General features: G+C 34.4%; 1 protein-coding gene across 3 annotated transcripts in view; it reads left to right on the top strand.

Moving 5' to 3' along the window:
- Cdk19 (cyclin dependent kinase 19) overlaps positions 1 to 22,058 on the top strand; it is a 145,042-nt gene that overhangs the window by 9,537 nt on the left and 113,447 nt on the right. For 2 of the 3 annotated variants that reach the window (XM_048788232.1, XM_015500157.2), the window contains exon 2: positions 8,500 to 8,561. The gene's annotated coding sequence lies outside the window, so the exon portion shown is untranslated. Of the gene's footprint in view, positions 1 to 8,191; positions 8,562 to 22,058 lie in introns of those variants that run through there. The other variant, XM_048788208.1, reaches the window with a different exon arrangement.

The following is a 22,058-nucleotide window of genomic DNA, read 5'->3' as shown; positions in this document are numbered from 1 at the left end:
CATTTCTTTAGACAGAAATATTTAAAAAAAAAAAATATTTATTTTTATGTGGTGCTGAGGATCGAACCCAGTGCCTCACATTGCGCCACCAGCGCTGTGCCATTGAGCTACAGCCCCAGCCCTAGATAGAGATCTTATTGACAAAAGTGATTTGCAGATTTAATTTCACGCACACAATTATGTAAGGAATTTTTTTGTATGTTTGGTTTGTATTTTTAAAAACCTGGGATTTGTTTCTGTGTTTATATGACTTGAAATAGAGAATTGTGAGTAATTTACAATCAAGAGATCTTGTTAAGTTACATACAGTCCTCTAAAGTTTTCATTTGAAGTTGCAGAAACCAAAGTTAGGTAAAGCTAATTAGGTACTTTAAAAAGTGGCCAATTTTGTAAAATAAGTTGAAGAAGTGTGTGTGTGGGGGGTAGAAGACATTTGTATTATTTTCAAATTTATAGTTGGTTTATTTGTTATGAAAAGTTATAGCATTTCAAATATAGCCATTCCACTTTGTGCAAAGTTGTGCTGCAGATTTAAGGAGGGTCCTTGCCTTCTTTTTTTTCTCCTATTCCTACCCCTACCCAGATTTTCTACTATGCACTGTGCCTTCTTACTTTATCTTTTAAAAAATATCATTTATCCTGAAAGAATTTAGTGTGTTGGTGTAATTGTAGGATTTAGTAGTGTGCTGCAAGATGAGACAAATGACTTTCTTCTTAGATTAGTGATTTATGATAACTGTTAGTGGGAAATAAATAGCTTATTAAGAAACTGATTCAAGATTCTTATTACATCTTTGTTCTGTATGCAGAGGAGGCAAAACATATAAAATTAGCAAGAAATACAACAGCAAGTAATTTAGAATGTCTTGAGTACCCGTGATAGAGATTGGAAATGCTTTTTGGGATCATGTGGGCTAGGCTAAAGAATTTGGCCTTTAAACTGGGAGAAGGAGAGTAATAGATTCCAAGTGAAGTAGATTCTAACAGTTCCCAAAATGGAAACAGTATTTTCTGATTGTAAAATGCAGAAAAGTAAAATATAGGCAGTAAAAGGCCCTTATAATCCCATTTACTTTAGATAACAGTTGCCTAACAGTTTGCTGTATAGTTTCATAGAGGGGGAATTTCATGAACGGTTTTGCAACTGTATGGATGATGGAGAGGACCAAAAGGGGATGAGAGTGGAAGCAGGAGGCTTGTTAGAGAGGTCCAGTGAGAAATAATGAAATGTGTTCTTTAGTGGCAGCTATGAGTAATAGGGAAGGGCTCCGGGAAATTTCAAGGGATATTTAGGAGGTAGGTTTCAGTGACCACTTGGATGAGTTGGACAGACAAGTGGCCAGGATGGTATTTGAGTGGACCTTCCAGAGGCTGAATTCAAATTGTGGCAGTATTTGCCAACAGTGTAATTCCAGTTTGCAAAGACTATCCTTTTGTTCCTATTTTTGTTTTTCAGTGTTTCCAGGCCTGTTTAGAAGGGGAGGGTAATAAGAATTCAATTCTGTTTTCATAGATAAGAGTTATTGTATCATGCCCTTTTCGCTTTATTATTATATTTTACCTTGTTAAAGATAGCTGGGTTTGTTTGGGAAGTTGCTTCTGTTCTGGTGTGTAACATTAGCTTGTTTACTTCACAAAATTCAGGTTGGGATCTTAAAGTTTTTATTCTGAGAAATTGGGATTAGAGTGGGGTGAGGGAGCCACTTGGACAAATTTTGGTAGAAGTTCTTTGACTTTTAATTAAGAATTGAATGAAGAGTTGAGTAGGATCTTACTTTCACCAAGTTCTGCTGTGTTTCTCGCCACTGGGAACAAAACTATATAGAATTGACTTTGCAAAACTTTCTTTTTCTTATTTTCATGTAATGCAGTCTTGGCACAGAGTTTAGGAGAGACAGTGTTCACTACCTTGCTTCTTTTACTTATATTGGAGGGAATCATGAGAAAGTTATATCCAAAAGTTTTGCTGCAGGTTTTTATTTGTGCTTTAAAATTTATTCCAGGAAGCTTAAATTACAGTTCTATCAGTTGTGCTCCTGAAAGTTAAATTTACCCCTCATTTGAAAGGTGCCTGTTTTGTTCATGGTCAAAATATGCCAGAGTGATGAGGCATATGGAAGTTAAGTGATGAGTTTGTAATTGATAACCTCTTCTTGGTATTTTATGTTTATACCTAGAATTTAAGAACTAACGTGTTAATGGACAGCAGTTTTTAGAGGAAGATATTTCTGAGCTCCGAACCTGTCTTAACAAATAATGTATTTCTTAAAAATGAGGTAACAAGAACTGTGTCTCACAGGACTTTTTGAGGATTAATCAAGATAATGTATATAAAGAAACATTACTATATTAGCACCAAAACAGTTGACTCCTATCTTTAAAAACAGACTTGAGGGCATAAAAAATAGAAAATTAAAATCTTGAAAGTTTATTTTTTCTTTTTTTAAAAAATTTTAGAATACCATCCCTTTCTAAGCTTTCTCATCTCTCAAAGATGAGATAGATACTCTCCTGTGCACTTACCGTACCTTGGGGGTTTCCTCTTTCAAAGAACTCATTTTCTTTATGTTAATTGTCAAGTTCAGTGCCTGTGATCCTACAGGCAGCATACCACCTGTTGAGACCACCTGTTTTGTATTTTAAGTGAATCTAAGTCTAGCAAATATACCCACCTTTTTGCTGTTAGTAATCTTTCTAAAGTACAGATCAAAATTGTCAAAATCCTTACACATAGTTGATCATCAATAAATATTTGTTGTAAGTATGTCTTGAAGAAAGATAAAATTTTCTCTGCTTTGCTCTCTTGAATACCACAGGAATTATACCAAATAGATGTATTTATCCCACTTAGGAAACTTTATTTTGGAAGAAAATTGTATTTTATTATTTCTTCATTAAATTTTTTAGTTGTAGATGGACACAATAACTTTATTTTTTAAAAATATTTTATTAGTTGTTGATGGGCCTTTATTTATTTTTTATGTGGTGCTGAGGATTGAACCCAGTGCCTCACACATGCTAGGCAAGCGCTCCACCACTGAGCTACAACCCCAGCCCAGAAAATTGTATTTTATAGATAAGTAAATTATTACCAACTGGCTTGAAATCTTGATATTTTCTGACATATTCCTTTATATTAGAATTTTTGTGAACTGAAATGAAAGGGGCAGTATATTTTTAAGTGCTTGAGAATATGAGGAGGGTGTGTGTGTGTGTGTGTGTATGTGTATATGTACATGTGCACACATGTGTTGTGGTTTGAACTCAGGGCCTTAACCACACTAAGTACATGCTGTACCACTGAGACATACCACTAGCCCAAATATGAGATTCCTGAAGTTCTTAAGAATGACTGCTTCTTTGAACTTCATTTATGTACCATTTATTGAGCTTTTCTATGTGCTCTAGGCCTTGTACTAAGGACTATGGAAAACCAAGGAATTATAGATGACCTCTATCCTCAGAGTCTTTCACTTCAATGACAAAGGCAGCTAATAAAACCAAAATTAAATTATTGTTGAAAAGCACTATGGTACCTTGATAGGAAAGGTAAACATAAAGGAAGATTTATTCGCATTTGGTGCATTGATATATTATTTGTACCTGCATTTGTGGTGGGTGCAGCAGGAAAGCTTTTGGAGAATCTGGGACTTGGAAGATTCATGGAGAAAGATTCAGGGGAAGGTCATTTCAAGAAGTGTGCATACTTTGTTCAAAGGCATGTGGTATGAGAAACATACTAGTGCTGTTCTTTATGAAGGTAAGGCTATAGAAATAAGGAGAAGCAAAAGATACCATGAAAGGGCCTGTGTGCCAAGATAAGTATTTTGACAATCTTGATTTTCATTTGAGAAATATCACTACTGGTAGAAACATAAAGGTGGCTGTATTAGTTTTAGGTTTACCTAGAATGCAAACAGGTAGTATCAACAAAACAGGTGTATTCTCACATTGACATTCAGGTTTGGTATGATGATTCTAGTATGATCAAAGACCTTAGTCCCTTCTATCTACTTCATTGTCCTTTGGCATAACATATATTACCTTCTAGCCCCAAATGACTCTGAGGTGCCATCCACCATGTTCAAGTTACAAGCATGCTCCCAGTATCAGCCTTCTGTAAGCAGCTTTCCTGGAAGACCCATCCAGTGACTTCCACTTCCATTTCATTGGCAGGCCTGTCAGCGTGGAAAATTGGAAAGCATGCTGCCCATAATAAAATCAGGGTCTGTTCCTAGGAAAGAAGGGGAGAAAGATACTCAGTAGCTAGTAGTACTTACTATAAAAAGATAGAGAATGGAGGTAGGGTGACTAATTTAGTACAACACCTAAGTAGTAGTACATATAATCTCTCTCTTTTTCTCTTTTAATTTTTTCCATATTTTTATTGGTACACTATAATTACACATGGATTCATTGTTATGTATTTTGTACATGCCTACAATATAATAATATATGTGATCTCCTAGAAAGTGTAGTTTGGTTGAATTAATTCTGGTAACTTTCAGTAGAGAAGCTAATCTACTGAGGAACCTAGAAGATTGAATTTGTTATTTTGATAACTATTACTGTTTTAAGTTCATGGAGCAAAATAATTCTTTGATTACTTTAAGGATTGAGTTTAAAAATAATTCTAGTTAAACTTTTAGTAAAATTAAATATTTTGGTACTAAAGAGTATTAACATTTTTAAGAATGGCACTGATAGGAGGTTTTTTTAATCACTTTTTAAAATTAATTCCTATGTGACAAAAATCATTAAAGAAGGATTTACAATAGTTTTTCTGGGAGATGAAATACCAATTTTATTTTTCTTCTTTATAGTTCCCTTTTTAAGTATTCTATAGTTTGTACATATTACTTAAAAAACATTTTTTTTTAGTTGTTGTTGGACCTTTATTTATTTATTTGTATGCAGTGCTGAGAATTGAACCCAGCGCCTCACGCATGCCAGGCAATCACTACTACTGAGCTAAAACCCTCGGCCATACAAATAACTTTAAACAAATTGTGATAAAATACAAAAAATTAACCTTCATCATTATTAAGTGTACAGTTCAGTGGCTGTTAAGTAATTCGTACTGTTGTGCTACCATTACCACCATTCATCCATAGGACTCTTTTCATCTTGCAAATCTGAAACTGTACCTATTAAAGAATAAATCTCTATTTTTCCTCTTTCTCTAACCCCCAGCAATCACCATTTTACTTTGTATTTATGAATTTGACTACTCTAGGAACCTCATGTAATTGGAATTTATAGTATTTGCCCTGGCTTATTTCACCTACCATAATGCCTTTAAGGTTGTTGTAGCATGTGTTAAAAATTTCCTTCCATTTTATGGGTGAATGATATTCTATTGTATTTATAGACTACATTTTGTTTATCCATTCATCCATTAATGGACACTTGGATTGCTTCTGCCTTTCTGTCATTATGAATAATGTTGCACAAACGTAGATGTATCCAAGTATCTCTCTCAGTTCTTGCTTTCAATTCTTGTAATTATGGGTATCCAGAAGTAGAAATACTGAATCATATGGTAGTTTGTTTGTTTATTGATTGATTTTGATAAGATCTTGCTCTTTCGCTCAGGCAGATCTCAAACTGGTGAACTCAAGGGATCCTCCTACCTCAGTTTCCCAAGTAGCTGGGACTATAGACATGTGCCACTATAGCTGGCTATGTTTAATTTTTTGAGGAACTTCTGATACTGTTTTCCAAAGCAACTGCATCATTTTACATTCCCACCAATCATATACAGGGTTTCAATTTCTCTCTGTTTTAGCTATTTCCTTCCTTTCTACTTTCTTAGGTTCTGGGGCTCAAACCCAGAGCCTTGTGCATGCTAGTAGGCAGTGCTTTACCATTGAGCTACATCCTCTGACCTTTCTTTTTTTGGAGTAGCAGCCATCATAATGAGTGTTCAGGTGTTTGGATCTGGGGTACTCTACCATTGAGTGACATCTTCAGCCATTTTTATTTTTTATTTTGAGACAGGTTCTCACAAGTTGTGGAGGCTGGCCTCGAATATGTAATCTTCCTGCTTCATCCTCTGGAGTTGGTGGGATTATAGGCATGCAGCTCCACACCTGACTCAAATCTTATTACTCTTAACACCAATATTATTTAAGCATTATTTGGATATATGTTCTTTAATTTTTTAGGCCTTCTTTTAGTTAAAAATATGTCATTTTTTTCTTTTAGTTTTATATCGGAAGTATTCTCTCCCTTCCTGTTTTTTTTTTCCTTTCGTGGTGCTCGGGATTGATCGCAGGAACTCAGGCAAATGTTGTACCAGCCCAGTACTTCCCATTTTGTTATACATATTGTACAACGGTCATTCCAATAGAATGTTGCAAATGCCGAAGAATAATATAGCATTATTAAAATTTAAGAACATTTGTAATTGTTTGGCTTCCTTATAGATAGATGCCTGGTTTGTGTGATTTGCATTCCATAAACTGGATGATATGGGTGACTAAGCATGGCTCTGAAGTGGTCTGAATTGTTACTTCTGACTGCCTATTTTAGGCCAATTCCTTGTGTCTCATTTCTTCATCTGTAAAGTGAGGATTATAATAGTATTAATCAGGTTTGCAAAGACCAAATGATTTAAAATTGTGAAAGTCTTAGAACTATGCCTGGTGCATCATACATCCTTATAAGCCTTTGCTGCTATTGTTTCTTGAATGGGATTTTTCTGTCTTTGGTTTTTAGAAACATATGAGGTATTCAAGTAGTTACTTTGCTTCAAACACAGTATGTCATAAGCACTTAGAATATCACTAGCACTGCTTTAGAGGATGATGCAGTCTAGAAGGTTGTGAGAATTAAGATAGTATCTGAGGAAGGTAGTGCTGATCAATTTGCCAAATTAATATCACTTGGGGACTGTGCCCTTTTGATTGCCATTTAGCCTTGACAACTGATCTAGTCTCTTCTGACCAGTTTAGTCTTTTGCTTTGCTTCTTTGAGCCTCTTAACATAGCTTCCTAAGTTTCTTGGCTAGACACTATATTCCTGTTGGTTCTTAGTTCATAACTTGAATTACGTTGCTACTATAAGTCAAATTTTTTACATAATATGTAATTTTGTGATTATATAATATATAAATTTTGATTATATATTTTAAATACCTTATTTCATTTGATATTCAGTGTAGATCTGAGAGAAAGAGTCCTCATTGAACAACTCTTTATTTTTAATAATTTATTTTTTAGTTATAGGTGGACACAGAATATTTATTTTATTTTTATGTGGTGCTGAGGATCGAACCCAGTGCCTCATGCATGCTAGGCAAGCGCTCTATCTCTGAGCCAAAACCCCACCCCCAAATAACTCTTATACTAAGAAATTAAATGCCTGATGTCACAAAGCAAATAATGAGCCAGGTGGAACTTAAAATCAAGTCATCTGACTTCAGGGTCAGTGTTTTATTATACTTTGTTTCTTCCTTTTACATATCATCATATTTTAAGACAATGCTTTGTTGCTTCTTTCCTAATATTTGATGATACTTTTAAAGAATTCTTAATATTACATAAAGATAATATGTCCTCATCTTTTAAATTTAACACATAATAAAATTTATAGACCAGCTGTATTTTGGAGTCTTTTAGCCCTGTCACCAGAAAAGAATAAAATAAAATCTGAGCTTTTAATGTTTTACCTGATTAAATCCTTAATATTTGATAGGAATGTTATCTGAAAAGCTTTTCAAATTCATGCTTTTTTTTATTTTATAATATTGGAAAGAGGTATATTTTTCCCTGTACTGCATAGAATGTGTATTACCTTACCCATTTTTTTTTCTTTGTCTTCCTCTTCCTCTTCCTGTTTCTCTGTAATGCTAGGGATCAATCTCAGGGTCTGTGCATACTATGCAAGCTCTCTGCCACTGAAACACATCCCCAGCTTTGCTTATTTCAAAATTATTGTCAGAATTACATCTTGCCATTGGTATAGCTACGGTTCTACCTTTACGCCTCTATATTTGTTTACTTCTAGGTATATTTTTAATTGTTTCTCTCCAATATTCCCAATAATTTGTGGTTCTAAAAAGAGATTTATCTTGAGCTGTAGAGCCTTCCATATTCCCTTTTGTGAAGTATATTCTTATACTTGATTTCATTCATATTCCTCACATGTGTATTGGTTCTCAAGTAATTAAAAAAAATTGGATTGTTACTTTCAGCATATATGAATTCATACTTTATTGCTCTTTTAATTTTTCTAATAGAATAAATCATTTCTTTTGGTAAGAATATAAATTAATTAAGGCTCAACTTATTTGTTCTTTTTGTATAACTAGCGGCATAATATACAATGAACTGCATGTTAGCAATACATTGTTGATTTACTTACTGTCAAATCTATAATCTGATTTCCTTGGCAGATATGTAGACTTATGATAGGCATTTGGCATTTTATATTTTGGGCAGTGTAACTTTAAATCTACATAAACTTCTCTGCCTTTTGCCTCTGCTGTGTTCATAGATTCCAGGAGGGCTTCGTGTTTGGACTTCAAGCGTTGGAGGTAGCAGACTTTTCAGAAGAAGGTAAATCAGAGTGTTGCCTTCTGTCATTGTGTGTGTGTGCTGGGGTGGGCTTATGACAGGTGAGAGCTTTTTGTGAGTATCATCACAAAATAATTTATAATGCTGCATTAAATGATTTACCAAATTTAAAACCCAGCAAATAACTGTACAATTTTTGTTCATTATTATTACAGTCTGTAAAAATGGAAAACTTTAGGTAGAATTAAAGACTCTAAATTCACTTTCTTTGCCATTAACAAAGAGTAGGAGTGAATAAGAAGAGAGGGCATTAGTATAATGTACAATATGCATTGTGTAATTTTTTTCAGACTTGGCTTCACTGTGATTTCTTCCTGGGAACTTGTCCAAGTCATTATTCATATGTTGTATTCTTTCTTGCTGCTCCTTTTACTGAAAGATTGCTTCACAATAAATAGAGAGGCAGCCTAATTCGTGACTCATGACTGGAGGATAGACATTCTTGCTGTAGGTTTCATGTGCCAGAATGTTAGTTTCCAATATGCTAATTACCTCTCTTCTGAACTTGTTAATATGCTCTTCTCTCAAGTTAGTTCTTGTTTCAGTAGAGAGACAAACACATCCCACACACTTGTAAAATGTGTTTTTATAGAGATCTTCTTAATGAGTTACTTTTTAAGAAAATAATATGACTAGAGATCAGAAATTCTGATATACCTTTCCTGGTAATCTTCTTTGATTAAAGGAAAAAAGCCATTTTGCTATGTATATGCCATATATTATAGATGTTACTTTTTGTGAATTTATACAATCATTTATGAGCTTTTATTAGTTGATAATTGAATAGAACTATTTTTTTTTTTAAAGATCTATAGCAGTTAACATAATGTACTCCTAGGCATGACTGGTTTTTTGATTCTGCATGAGAATTGGAGGAATTGTTTTCTTATGTCTTCTAGAAGTTATATTTGTTTAGATTATCAAGTAAATGACTTGATATTATACCTTATATTCAGGATATACTCCTTATTATGTGAAGTTGGATAGTACATATTTATAATCTCTGCTGTTTGCCCAATACAGGATCACTTTGTTTTGCAGAGTTTTACTATTTCACTTCCTCCTATCCAGGGAGGCCACATTTCTTAACTAGAGGAGATAGATGAGTTTCATGTTGTTTATTGGGGTTACCTACAATTTTACCTCCTAAAACCTTGCCTTTTACTCTTTTCAGTGGCCATGTTAAATTTACCAGTAGTGCATTGGAAGGAATTTCTTCAATACTGTTTTGTACTTCATTGCCAGGCTAGTTGGCTGTTTTCACCAGTATTAATTATGCACACTCATATTTATTTAGATAATGTGACTCTGGTATACTTTATTATCAGTTGAGAATTTCAGTAGATTATCCAGATCAAGACTCTCCATTCAGTCTTCTACCCCTCTTCAATGTCTTTGAGAAAGTTGGGATTAAATGGATGATTATAAAAGTATGTTAAGAATTACTTGATTTTAGTTTTTAGAGCAGTTTCAGATTTACAGAAAAATTGAGTAGAAAGTACAGAGTTTCCACTCTCTTCTACTAACTCTCCCTCTCTTTTCCTTATTATTAACTTCTTGCTTTAATGTGATAACATTTGTTACAACTGATGAGCCAGTATTATTACATTTTTAACCAAAGTCCATAGTTTACATTAGAGTTTACTTAATCTTTGCATTGTGTATTTAGCGGTTTTTTTGACAATGTATAAGGACATGTACTCAGTATTATAATATCATATAAAACAGTTCACTCCTGTGTTCTCTCTCGTTTATATATATATATTTTTTTTTTTTTTTTTTTGGTTTTCTGGTTCGCTCCTTCCAAACCCCTGACAATCTCTAATCTTTTTCTTTCTCCAGAGTTTTGCCTGCTCTAGAATATCATATAGTTGGGACTGTATTGGAACTGTCTTACAAAGTGACTATGCATTTTGCATTACAAATATCAATGAATGAACAATGAGTGAATGTCAGTGTTTTGAATTTTAGCTATTCTAATAAATGTATAGTGACAGTTGTCTCTTTCATTTTGGTGCTGGGGATCAATCCAGGGTGTTATGCATGCTAAACATGTGCTCTACCACTGAGTTACACACTCAACCCTCACTATTGTTTTTATTTGTAACCCTCTAATGACAATGTTGAACATATTTTTATATGCTTATTTTTTCTTCTGCATATCTTCTTTAGTGAGGTGTCCAGTTCTTTTGCTCAAATGTGTATATATACACACATATATATGTCTGTAAATATATGTATGTATATGTGTGTGTGTATATACACACTCATATATATATTTCAGTTCTGGGGATTGAACACCAGGGGCACTCTATCACTGAGCTATATCCCCAACCCTTTTTATTTCGAGAATAGGGTCTAACTGAATTGCCAACGGTGGCCTTGAACTTGTGATCCTTCTGCCTCAGCCTCTGGAGTTGCCGCCACCACCACCACCGCACTGACTTTTGCTCCTTTTTGAATCGGGTTGTCTGTTATTAAGTTCTTTTTGGTATATTTTGAATACCAATTTTTTTTTGTCAGATATTTGTTTTGTAACTATTTTTTCATAGTCTGTGGCTTGTCTTTTTATTTTCTTACAAGTGTTTTTCATAGAGTTAGTTTTAGTCAAGTCTAACTTGCCAAGTTAAAAAAATTAATTTTATGTTTCATCTAAAAATCATTAATTGCTAAACCAAAGTAGATTTTTTTCTTATGTTATCTTCTAGAGTTTTATAGTTTGCATTTTGGAGTTAAGTTAAAATCCATTTTAAATTTATGGAGGCTGTAAGGTCTTTGTCTAAATTTGTTTATTTTTTTGCAGTCCTGGGGATGGAACCCAGGCTTCCTGCGCGCTAGGCAAGTGTTCTATGACAGAGCCATACCCCCAGCTCCTAAATTCATTTTTTTGCATGTATATGTCTAGCTGTTCCAGCACCATTTGCTGAAAAAGACTGTCCTTTCTCCATTGCTGTCCTTTGTTTCTTTAGTAGTGACAAACTATATTCATGTATTTCTGTATTTCTGGGCTGTTTCTGTTCCATCGATCTATCTTTTGTTCTACCAATGCCATTTTATCATTACTGTAGCCTTATAATACATTTTTATAGAATAATGCCGGTCTTCCTAAAAGAAATTGTTTTTCTTCTTAATATTTTGAGTCTTGGTGTTCTGTATTAGTGTTAGACTCACTTTGTCAATGTCCACAAAATAACTGGCTGGGATTTGAATTGGGATTGTGTTGAAGCTATGTATCAAGTTAGGAAGAAGTGATATCTTGTCAATATTGAGTTTTCATAGATGGAATATCTTTATACATGGAATATCTTTCCTGGGGCACTCAATCATTGAGCCAAATCCCCAGCCCCCCACTTTTTTGTATTTTATTTAAAGACAGAGTTTCATTGAGTTGCTTAGGGCCTCGCTAAATTGCTGAGGCTAACTTTGAACTTGCATTTCACCTGCCTCAGCCTCCCAAACCACTGTGATTATAAGTGTGCGCCCAGTCCATTTAGATCTTTTTTGATAAAGAGTTTTATAATATTATATGTATCTTATACATATTTTGTAGACTTTATAGCTAAGTTTTGTTCTTTGTATATAATGTAAACGGTATTTTGTTTTAAATTCCCACAGATTATTCTATTCAGTAGTATATTAAAAAAACAACAACAAAGTACTGCTCATATCAGATTATCGGACTGCATCTTCTGCCCTTCTTTTCCTTACCATCACCTTATCTTCTATGAGAAGATAGAATTAAATTTTTGTTTAAAAGTATCTTAAGTAATGGGATTTAGGCAGTTTTCAATATAATACCTTGTGTGTAATATGTGTATTATTCGGCTAAGTAACTACAAAGGTTTCAATAACATTGAAGTGTAATCTTTCACAAGAGTAGATTATACTTCAATGTTATTGTAACCTTTGTAGTGGCAGTATGCACTGTTGTACAAATAACTACTTAATAATTCTGGACTCTTAATTGTCAGCCTCCATCTTACTAGAAAAGGTAGATGGCCAGTTATATTAGTTCATCTAGTGCTTGGTTGTTAGCTGCAAAGATACACATAAAAATGATACCACCTCTCTGGTAATTTATTATTCATGTAAGAAATATTAATTTCAAATACTGTGTTCCATTTTTGCTGATGTGTTTGTGTGTGTGTGTGTGTGTTTATATCTATATGCCAAAAACTCAGTCCTGCAACCCATTCTAAGCACTCTAATTGTAATGTCTTATTTGTGGACTTCATATATAGTCTCTCAAAAAGAGTTTAAAATTTTGATGTATATTTATTGAGGCTGTAGTAGGTGTTGGACACTGCTAGGCATTTGACATATGTGACCTCATTGAGCTTCAAAACATTTTTTGAGTGTACGTATTATTCTTCCCAACTTACAGATATAAAAACTGATAAGAGTGTAAGAAGCTCATCAGTCATGTAGGCTCTTTATATTTGTGAAAAAGTTACCATAGAAAGTGGTATAAGGTTGTGTGTGGTGGCTCACACCTATAATCCCAGAGGCTTGGGAGACTGAGGCAGGAGGATTGCAACTTCAAAGCCAACCTTAGCAATGGTGAGACAGTAAGCAACTCAGTGAGACCCTGTCTCTAACTAAAATACATAATAGGGCTGGGGATGTGGCTCAGTGGTCCAGTGCCCCTGAGTTTAATCCCTGGTACTCAAAAAAAGGAAAAAAGAAAAAAAAAGTGGTATAAGATGCTGTGTGTATAGTGCGGAGGTGTGCTTGGTGAATGCAAAGAAGAGAGGTTTGACTTAGCCTCAGGTGTTCACAAAATATCTGAAAGCTTGAACTGGTCTGATGAATGGGAAGAATAAAGAAGAGAAATCGGGGAGATCAGATCAATCAGTGTGGAGAAGACTGAGGGACAAAAACAGTAAGTGCTTTTGTGATTAACAGTTTAAAAATTTCTACTGTAGTAGTAAAATGCGGTAAAAAAAATCTCTTATTTTGAACAAAGATACCTCTCTTCTGCTTTTCTCTTCAAGTTATTCTTGATTTGCTTAGGAGACAGTAGATTACTGTACCATTATATAACTTCCAGATTACCAATCTGCAAGCTCATTTTTGTCCTGGATTTGTTAGTAGTAACTGAGGGAACAAACCCTAAGGGAAAAATGGAAGATTAAGGGAATCCTAAGTAAAGGATTTTCCTAAAACCAGGTATATTTTGTTTTTTTCCCAAGTTTCAGTTGCCTGACTACTCTGAAAATACCCATTAATATGCTAAAAGCTATGGAGCTGCAATTGCTTATAGGAAACGTTGTTTTTAGTGAACTTAGTGTTTAGTTGAGAAGACAAGAGTAACGTAAAATGACTAGAAACCACTTAGCAATATTAAGTACCAAATTATGTAATATACATTTTAAATACTGTGGAATCATGTTTTTTTCAGTGATATTCTTTAGGGTTCTGTCCTCCCTCCTGTTTCATAACTTTTAATTTCGCATCTCTTTAGGTTTGTCTACATGCCTTTTAGACACCTCTATTTCCATAGTCCTCTCAACTTCATCTTGTCTAAACTTCCCCAGAGTGTTCTTTATAACTCAGTGAAGGGTATCACTGTCACCCGTTCCCTTTGCTAGAGACTGGGAATTATTCTTGCTTTTTTTCGTTTTTCACCACATGGTCTTTTGACACTGTTTCCTAATTATCTTTCAGACTTACCCTCTTTTTCTTCTTCCAACCATCCTAATATAGACTGTGGTGACTGTATACTTAAATTACTTCAAAGACCTCTTAACTAGTTTCTGTGCCATCTCCACCCCTTTGTGTTTTCACAAAAACACAGATTGCTTCAAATTCTTACCTTTGTTTCTCAGGATGTCTGTCCAGTTTTCTTAATTTGAATTACCTGTTCTCCTTCTAGTTCTGCTTGTTTCTTCTTCACCTTTAACTTGCTTTTCCCTGCTTTGAATCATCCTTTCTGAATTTAAGATGTATAATGTTCTTTTGCTTCTGAGCCTTAACACATACTGTTCCCCATTTCATTTTCTCAGAAGAGGAATGTGAAGAAATGAAACTAATGGCTGTAGTGATTAAAGTGCAGACTTTGAAGCCAGATTACTAACCTGTAAAAACTTTTATCTGCCATTTCACAAGCTTTGTGATATCTGCTACTTCACTAGCTTTGTCATCTAGAGTGAATCACTTACCATCTCAGCTTTCAGTGTCTGTCTCTGTACTTTCTTTATAACATGTTGTAGGGATTAAACTAGTTAATATTTGAAGTGCTTAGATCAGTCCCTGACATGTAGTAAGTTATCTTAAAAGTGTAGCTGTTGTAAATAACTCTCATGATACATGTGTTGTCATATTGGATAAGTGTTCACTTTTGTTTTAAAGTTGACTTAATGGTAAATGAAAAAAAATATTGTTTTCTACCATAAGTTATGAGTTGGTTGGCTCATTTTTGTTGGTTTTTACCTTTAGTCTTAGATGGGCAGCAGCTTTATCTTCCTAATTTCTTGTTTTTCAGCTTTTTAGTAACTAGAACTTGATCTTTGGATTGACTTTCCTATGTAATGGATGATTTGACAAGGCTAGGTTTACCTGAAATTATTTAAAAATATTTTTTTAGTTGTAGATGGACACAGTATCTTTATTTTTATGTGGTGCTGAGTTGATCAAACCCAATGCCTCACATGTGCAAGGCAAGCGCTCCACCACTGAGCCACAGCCTCAGCCCTTACCTGAATTTTTTTTTCATTTTTTTTTTTAGTTGGACACAATACCTTTATTTTTATTTGTTTTTATTTTTATGTGGTGCTGAGGATTGAACCATTTGCCCTGCACTTGCTAGGCAAGCGCTCTGCTACTGAGCCACAACCTCAGCCCCTTACCTGAATTTTTATATAGACAAATTTAGGCCAACCTATATGGAAACTTTTGAAAGAATGACTGTTAAAAATCATAGAAAAATCAGGAAACATAGATAGACTTAAAGAAGGAAAAAGATACTCTCCATTGTTAATACTTTAGGGAATGTATGGTACACTTCCCAATGCACATAATATACTACAAAAATGAGTAAATGATATTATAATTGCCTTTAAAATATTATAATGCAGTGTATTTCATATAATAATAGCTGATAGCTGACTTTTTGATTTGACTTTATGATTTCTGTGCCTTGTTGATTAAAGTTTCAAGTAAGCTCTTCTCAAGGAATTTACTTTTTTCATTCCAATGTATATCAGAGACTGGATTGTAAAGGTTCAGATGATTTGGGTTCTAAAAAGGACACTGTATTAGCAAAGAGACTGTATCACAGTTGTTAAGATCAACTAGGAAAAAACATGCAAAAATTACATTTTATTAGAAAACCTCAGTGGTTTAGGTTTGGTAGAATCTTTAGTGATGAAATATTAATACATTTAAAAGAGTTAATTTTGATATCTTGGTTATTCTCTTTTTTGGGTATTTGTTTTTCATTGATGCTTACGACATAATACAGAGATTTCATGGATACTGAAATCTAAAAATGAAACTAGGGGCTGGGTTGGAGTCATAGCTCAGTGGTAGAGTGTGTGCTTAAGCTTAGCCTTGGGTTCTATTCCCAGCACCAAAGGGAGAGCAGGTAGGGGGAGAACCAAAGGGATCAAGGTTATTGATTCAGTACTGTCCAATCTGATGATCTAGTTCTAGCTGATCTGACTATGCTAGATTTGAGAATAACAAAATATATTTTTTCTTTCTCTTTAGAAGGAAATAGTTGCTTATTTTTAAAAAATTTTTAAAAATTTATTGAGTTGTAGATGAACACACAGTGTCTTTAATTATTTTTATGTGGTGCTGAGGATTTAACCCAGTGCCTCACACATGCGAGGCAAGCACTTTACCACAGAGCTGCAGCCTCAGCCCCAAATAGTTGCTTCTTTTGATGAATTTTTAGATGTGATTACTTTTTCAATAAAAATATTTTAGTGCAACATTGTCACTGTCATTTTGATTTTATTTTTTCAGAAAATATAGCTATATAAAGATATTTTTTGAGATGGGGGTCTGACTATGTTGCCCAGCCTAGTCTAAAAGTCATTCAAGACATCTTTCTGCCTTGGCCTGCAGACTAGCTCTAGGGCTATAGGCAGTCACTACCACTTTTTGCAGTTGAAGTATATATTTTAAAAAAGGAAGTTCTCTAGATTTTCTTATTATTGGGGAATCATTTTTTTAGTTTGATTAAGACTAAGAAACTTATTTCAGTGCAACAGATGTTTATCCTACTAATTACAAGGTACTTTGTTAGTACCTATAGAATATTTAGAAATGAGTAAGTTCTCTTCCTCATTTGGGGATGGGTTAAGAAGTGTGGTTCAATTCCAATTAATTATAATAAAAGAGTATGGAAAGTCCTTTACAGAGTTTTGAGCAAAGTACTTGCTCTATTAGTGATGGTCTTGTAAAATGTTTTAGCTATCAAATCTGATGAATTCCTTTCCATTCTCTTCTATTTGATCTTGCCATTTTTTGACCTTAATTTTTGATTCTACATCCTCCCACCTGCTTTGGAGTGATGGGGATCTGAACCTAAGGCTTTGCATGTGCTGAGCAAGTACTCTACCACTGAGACCACAGAGCTATATCTCCAACCCCAAATTTCTGGTTATACAAACAACCCTTTATTGTCCCTACCCATCCCCAGTGCTGGGGTTGCTTTTTTATTTGACATGTTTGCCCACTTACCTTTTAATACTTGTTACTTGACTTCTCTATATCAGTATCTTAACAATTTTTCTCTTTAACTCTTAAATTGCTTCTTATTCAGTTTTTAAAATCAAGTTTGTTAAAGCAGAAAAGTTGAACTTTAGACAATGAACACCCATTTATCTTCTGCTTAGAGTCATCCATTGTTATCTTTCTATATATGTGTTATATCTCTGAGTATATGTGAATGTTTATGTTGTTATTGAACCATTTGAAATTAACTTGCAGATGTTATGATGTCATCTCCAAGAACTTGAATCTATGTCTATACAAATAAAACATTTTTTTCTGTATAATCATACCATTATCCTACATTTGAGACATTTAATAGAATAAAAATTAGGAAATAAAATTAAGCATAATATCTTAATATTATGTAATATCTAGTTCATATTTAAATTTTGTTAGTTGTCCTACAAATAAACTTTTATAGTGACTTTTATTTGAACCACAGTCCATTCAAGATTTTGATGCACGTCCTTTTGTTTTTTTTGTTTTGAGTTTCTTTTAATTTAGATTATCTCCACATTCCTCATTTCTTTTGACTGTTTCCTTTTTTTCAAGGGGCCAAACCAGTTTTCTAAGAGTATTCCATATCCAGTTTGTGGGATAGCTGGTTATTATTATGGACTTTTAATAGTTTCTTTTTCTGTAACCTGTTGAAGGCTGATGATTACTAGAGAAGATTTTCCAACCCCTATGGCATGGATCCTGTGAATGGGTTGTAGGTCCTATTATTCTCTAAATTCTTTACAAACTAATGGGATTTGGAGCAGTAGAAACTTAAATGGATACCATCACTTCTGTTGGTCTTTTTATGCTGGTGTTCAGGTACAGGTAATAACATCAAGTGAACGCCATTATGTGAAAGAGGTTTAAGAGCATTGGTTACCATCTTTCACCCTTTTCTTCTGTTCTTTCTCTTCTTTTTTTTTTTTTTTTGGTGATACTGAGGACTGAATCCAGGGGTACTTTACCAGTGAGCTACATCCCCTGTCCTTTTTTAAAAAAGTTTATCTTAAGAAAGAGTCTCATTGACTTGCCCATTCTGGCCTTGAATTTATGATCCTCATCAGTCTCTTGAGTGGTTGAGATTATAGGCATGTGTCACCTTGCTCTGCATTTCTATAGCTTTAACAGTTACTGGTATATTTTTTTTTCAACTCCATTTCTGTTATTTCTTATCCAGTAGCCAGTTGAGAGTCAACATGTCCAAAAGGAATTTATTTCTCTTTGTATTTTTTTATTTATGCATCATAATTATACATAGTAATTGGGTTCTTTTTTAATTTATTTTTTATTCTAATCAGTTATACATGACAGCAGAATATTCTTTGATTCATTTTACACAAATGTAGTGCAATTATTCACTTCTCTGGTTGTACAAGAAGTAGGGTTACACCATTTGTGCAGTCATACATGTTTCTAGGGTAATGATGTCTGTCTCATTCCACCATTTTTTCTACCCCCATGTTCTTTCCCTTCCCCTCCCTCCCCTTTGCCCAATCCAAAGTTCCTCCATTCCTCCCATGCACCCCCCCCCCACCGTCCCCACTATGAATCAGTATCCACTTATCAGAGAAAACATTCAGCCTTTGGTTTTTTGGGATTGGCTTACCTCACTTAGCATAAGATTTTCTACCTCCATCCATTTACCTGCAAATACCATGATTTTATTTTCTTTTAATGCTGAATAGTATTTCCTTTTGTATATATACCACAGTTTCTTTATCCATTCATCTATTGAAGGGCATCTGAGTTGGTCTCACAATTTAGCTATTGTGAATTGTCCTGCTATAAACATTGATGTGGCTGTGTCCCTGTAGTATGCTATTGTAAAGTGCTTTGGGTATAGACCTAGGAGTGGGATAGCTGGGTCAAAAGGTGGTTCCATTCCCAATTTTCCAAGGAATTTCCATACTGCTTTCCATATTGGTTGCACCATTTTGCTGTCCCACCAGCAGTGTATGAGTGTGCCTTTTCCCCCACATTGTCGCCAACACTTATTGTTGTTTTTATTCTTAATAGCTGCTATTCTGACTGGAGTGAGATGAAATCTTAGAGTAGTTTTGATTTGCATTTCTCTAATTGCTAGAATGTTGAACATTTTTTCATATATTTATTGATTGATTGTATATCATCTTTTGAGAAGTGTCTGTTCAGTTCCTTATCCCATTTATTGATTAGGTTATTTGTTTTTAGGGGGTTAAAATTTTTTAGTTCTTTATATATTCTGGAGATTAGTGCTCTATCTGATGTGCGTGTGGTAAAAATTTGCTCCCATTCTGTAGGCTCTCTATTCACCTCATTGATTGTTTCTTTTGCTGAGAAGAAGCTTTTTAATTTGAATCCATCCCATTTATTGATTCTTGATTTTATTTCTTTTGTTTTAGGAGTTTTGTTAAGGAAGTTGGGGCTTAATTCAACATGATGAAGATTAGGCCTACTTTTCCTTCTATTAGGCATAGGAGCTCTGGGTTCATTTTGACAAAATCATATATGCAAGGAATTTGATTACAGCCATTTACCTGCAAATGCCATTATTTCATTCTTCTTTATGACTGAGTAAAACTCCACTGTGTATATACATCCCATTTTTTTAGTCCATTCATGTATTGACAGGCAACTGGGGTGATTCCATAATTTGGATATTGTGAATTGTGCTGCTATAAACATTGAAGTACTATGTACTGTCTTATGTTAGATCTTTTGGATGAACACCAAGGAGTGGGCTAGCTAGGTCATATGGTTCCATTTCTAGTTTTTTAAGGAATCTCCGTGTTGCTTTCCAGAGTGGTTGTACTAATTTGCAGTCTCATCAATAATGTGACAGTATACCTTTTTCCCCACATCCTTGCCAGCATTTATATTATTTGTGTTCTTTTTTTAAAAATATTTATTTATTTTTTAGGTGTCGATGGATACAACACAATGCCTTTATTTTTATGTGGTGCTGAGGATCGAATCCAGGTCCTGCCTGTGCGAGGCAAGCGTTCTACCGCTAAGCCACAATCCCAGCCCTGTTTGTGTTCTTGATAATTGCCATTCTGACTGGAGCGAGAGGAAATCTTAGTGTACTTTTGATTTGCATTTCCCTAATTGCAAGAGATGTTGAACATTTTTTTCACATTTGTTGGTCATCTGTAAGAAATTTGTTTAGTTCTTTTGCCCACTTAAATTAATTGAGCAATTTTTTTTTTTGGTATTTAGGTTCTTCATATATTTGTATATATTTGGGTTCTTTATATATATTCTTCATATATCCTGGATTCTTTTGGTGGTGCTGGGCAATGAACTCAGGGCCTTGTGCATGTGAGACAAGCAGTCTATCAATTGAGCTATAGCCGTAGCCCTATATTCTGGATATTAATCTCCTGTCTGAGGAGTAGCTGGCAAAGATTTTCTCCCGTTTCATAGACTCCCTCTTCACTCTCTTAATCATTTCCGTTGCTATGTAGAAGCTTTTTAATTTGATGGCATCCCACTTACTGATTCTTGGTTTTATTTCTTCAGCTTTAGGGGTCTTTTTGAGGAAGTTGGTGCCTGCACCTATATGATGAAGTATTGACCTTATGTTTTCTTCTAGTAGTTTTAAGCTTTCTTGTCTTACTTTTTTAAAAAATATTTAGTTATAGGTGAACACTTTATTTTATTTTATTCTTATGTGGTGCTAAGGATCGAACCCAGTGCCTCATGCATGTAGGTAAGCGCTCTACCTCTGAGCCACAACCCCAGCCCTCTTGTCTTAATTTTTAGTCCATTTTTATTTGACTTTTTATGGTATGTAAAAGATAGGGATCTTAATTCATTCTTCTGTATATATGGATAACAAGTTTTCCCAGCGGCATTTGTTAAGTAGGTTGTCTTTTCTTCAACATATATTTTTTTGGCGCCTCTGTCAAGGATCAGATGGCTGCATAAAATTGGGTTTGTCTCTGTGTCTTCTATTTTATTCCATTGGTTTTCATGTCTCTTTTGATGCTAATACCATTCTGTTTTTGCTATTGTAGCTCTGTAATATAATTTGAGATTGGGTATTGTGATCCCTCCTGCATCACTTTTCTTGTTTGGAATTGCTTTTGGCTATTTTGGGTCTCTTCTTCCAAATGAATTTTAGGACTGTTTCTTTTAGTTCTGTGAAGAATGTTGTAAGTATTTTGATTAGGACTGCATTGGATATGCATATTACTTTTGGTAATATGCCCATTTTGACTATATTAATTCTGCCTAACCAAGAACATGGGAGGTATTTGTATCTTCTGAGATCCTCTTCAATTTCTTTCTTCAGTGTTCTGTTTTCTCCTCCGTGGTTAGATTAATTCCCAGGTATTTTATTTTTTTTAGGCTATTGTGAAGGTGGTGGTTTTCCTGATTTTTTTCTCATCTGAATCACTGTTGGACTATAGAAAACTGTTGATTTATGAGTATTGATCTTGTATTCTGCTACTTGCTAAATTCATTTGTCATTTCTAGAAGTCTTCTAATGGGATTTTTTTGGGTCTTTCTGTTTATAGGATCATGTCATCAGCAAACAATGATAGTGTGACTTCTTCTTTTCCAATTCATATGCTCCTAATTTCCTTCTCTTGCCTGATTGCCCTGGCTAGAGTTTTGAGAAACTGTCTGCAAACTGGCTCATAATCTCTCTCTCTCTCTCTCTCTCTCTTTCTCTCCCTCTCCCCCCCTCCCTCCCTCATCCCCTTTCCTCCCTCCTTCCTTTTTCCTCTCTCTTCCCCTCTCCTTTCCTTCCTTGGGGGGGGGGGGGCG

The sequence above is a fragment of the Marmota marmota genome, unplaced genomic scaffold (assembly GCF_001458135.2).
Source record: "Marmota marmota marmota unplaced genomic scaffold, marMar, whole genome shotgun sequence".
NCBI lineage: Eukaryota > Metazoa > Chordata > Mammalia > Rodentia > Sciuridae > Marmota > Marmota marmota.
The sequence above is the reverse complement of the archived record's forward strand: the minus strand, read 5'-3'. Positions and strand labels throughout refer to the sequence as shown.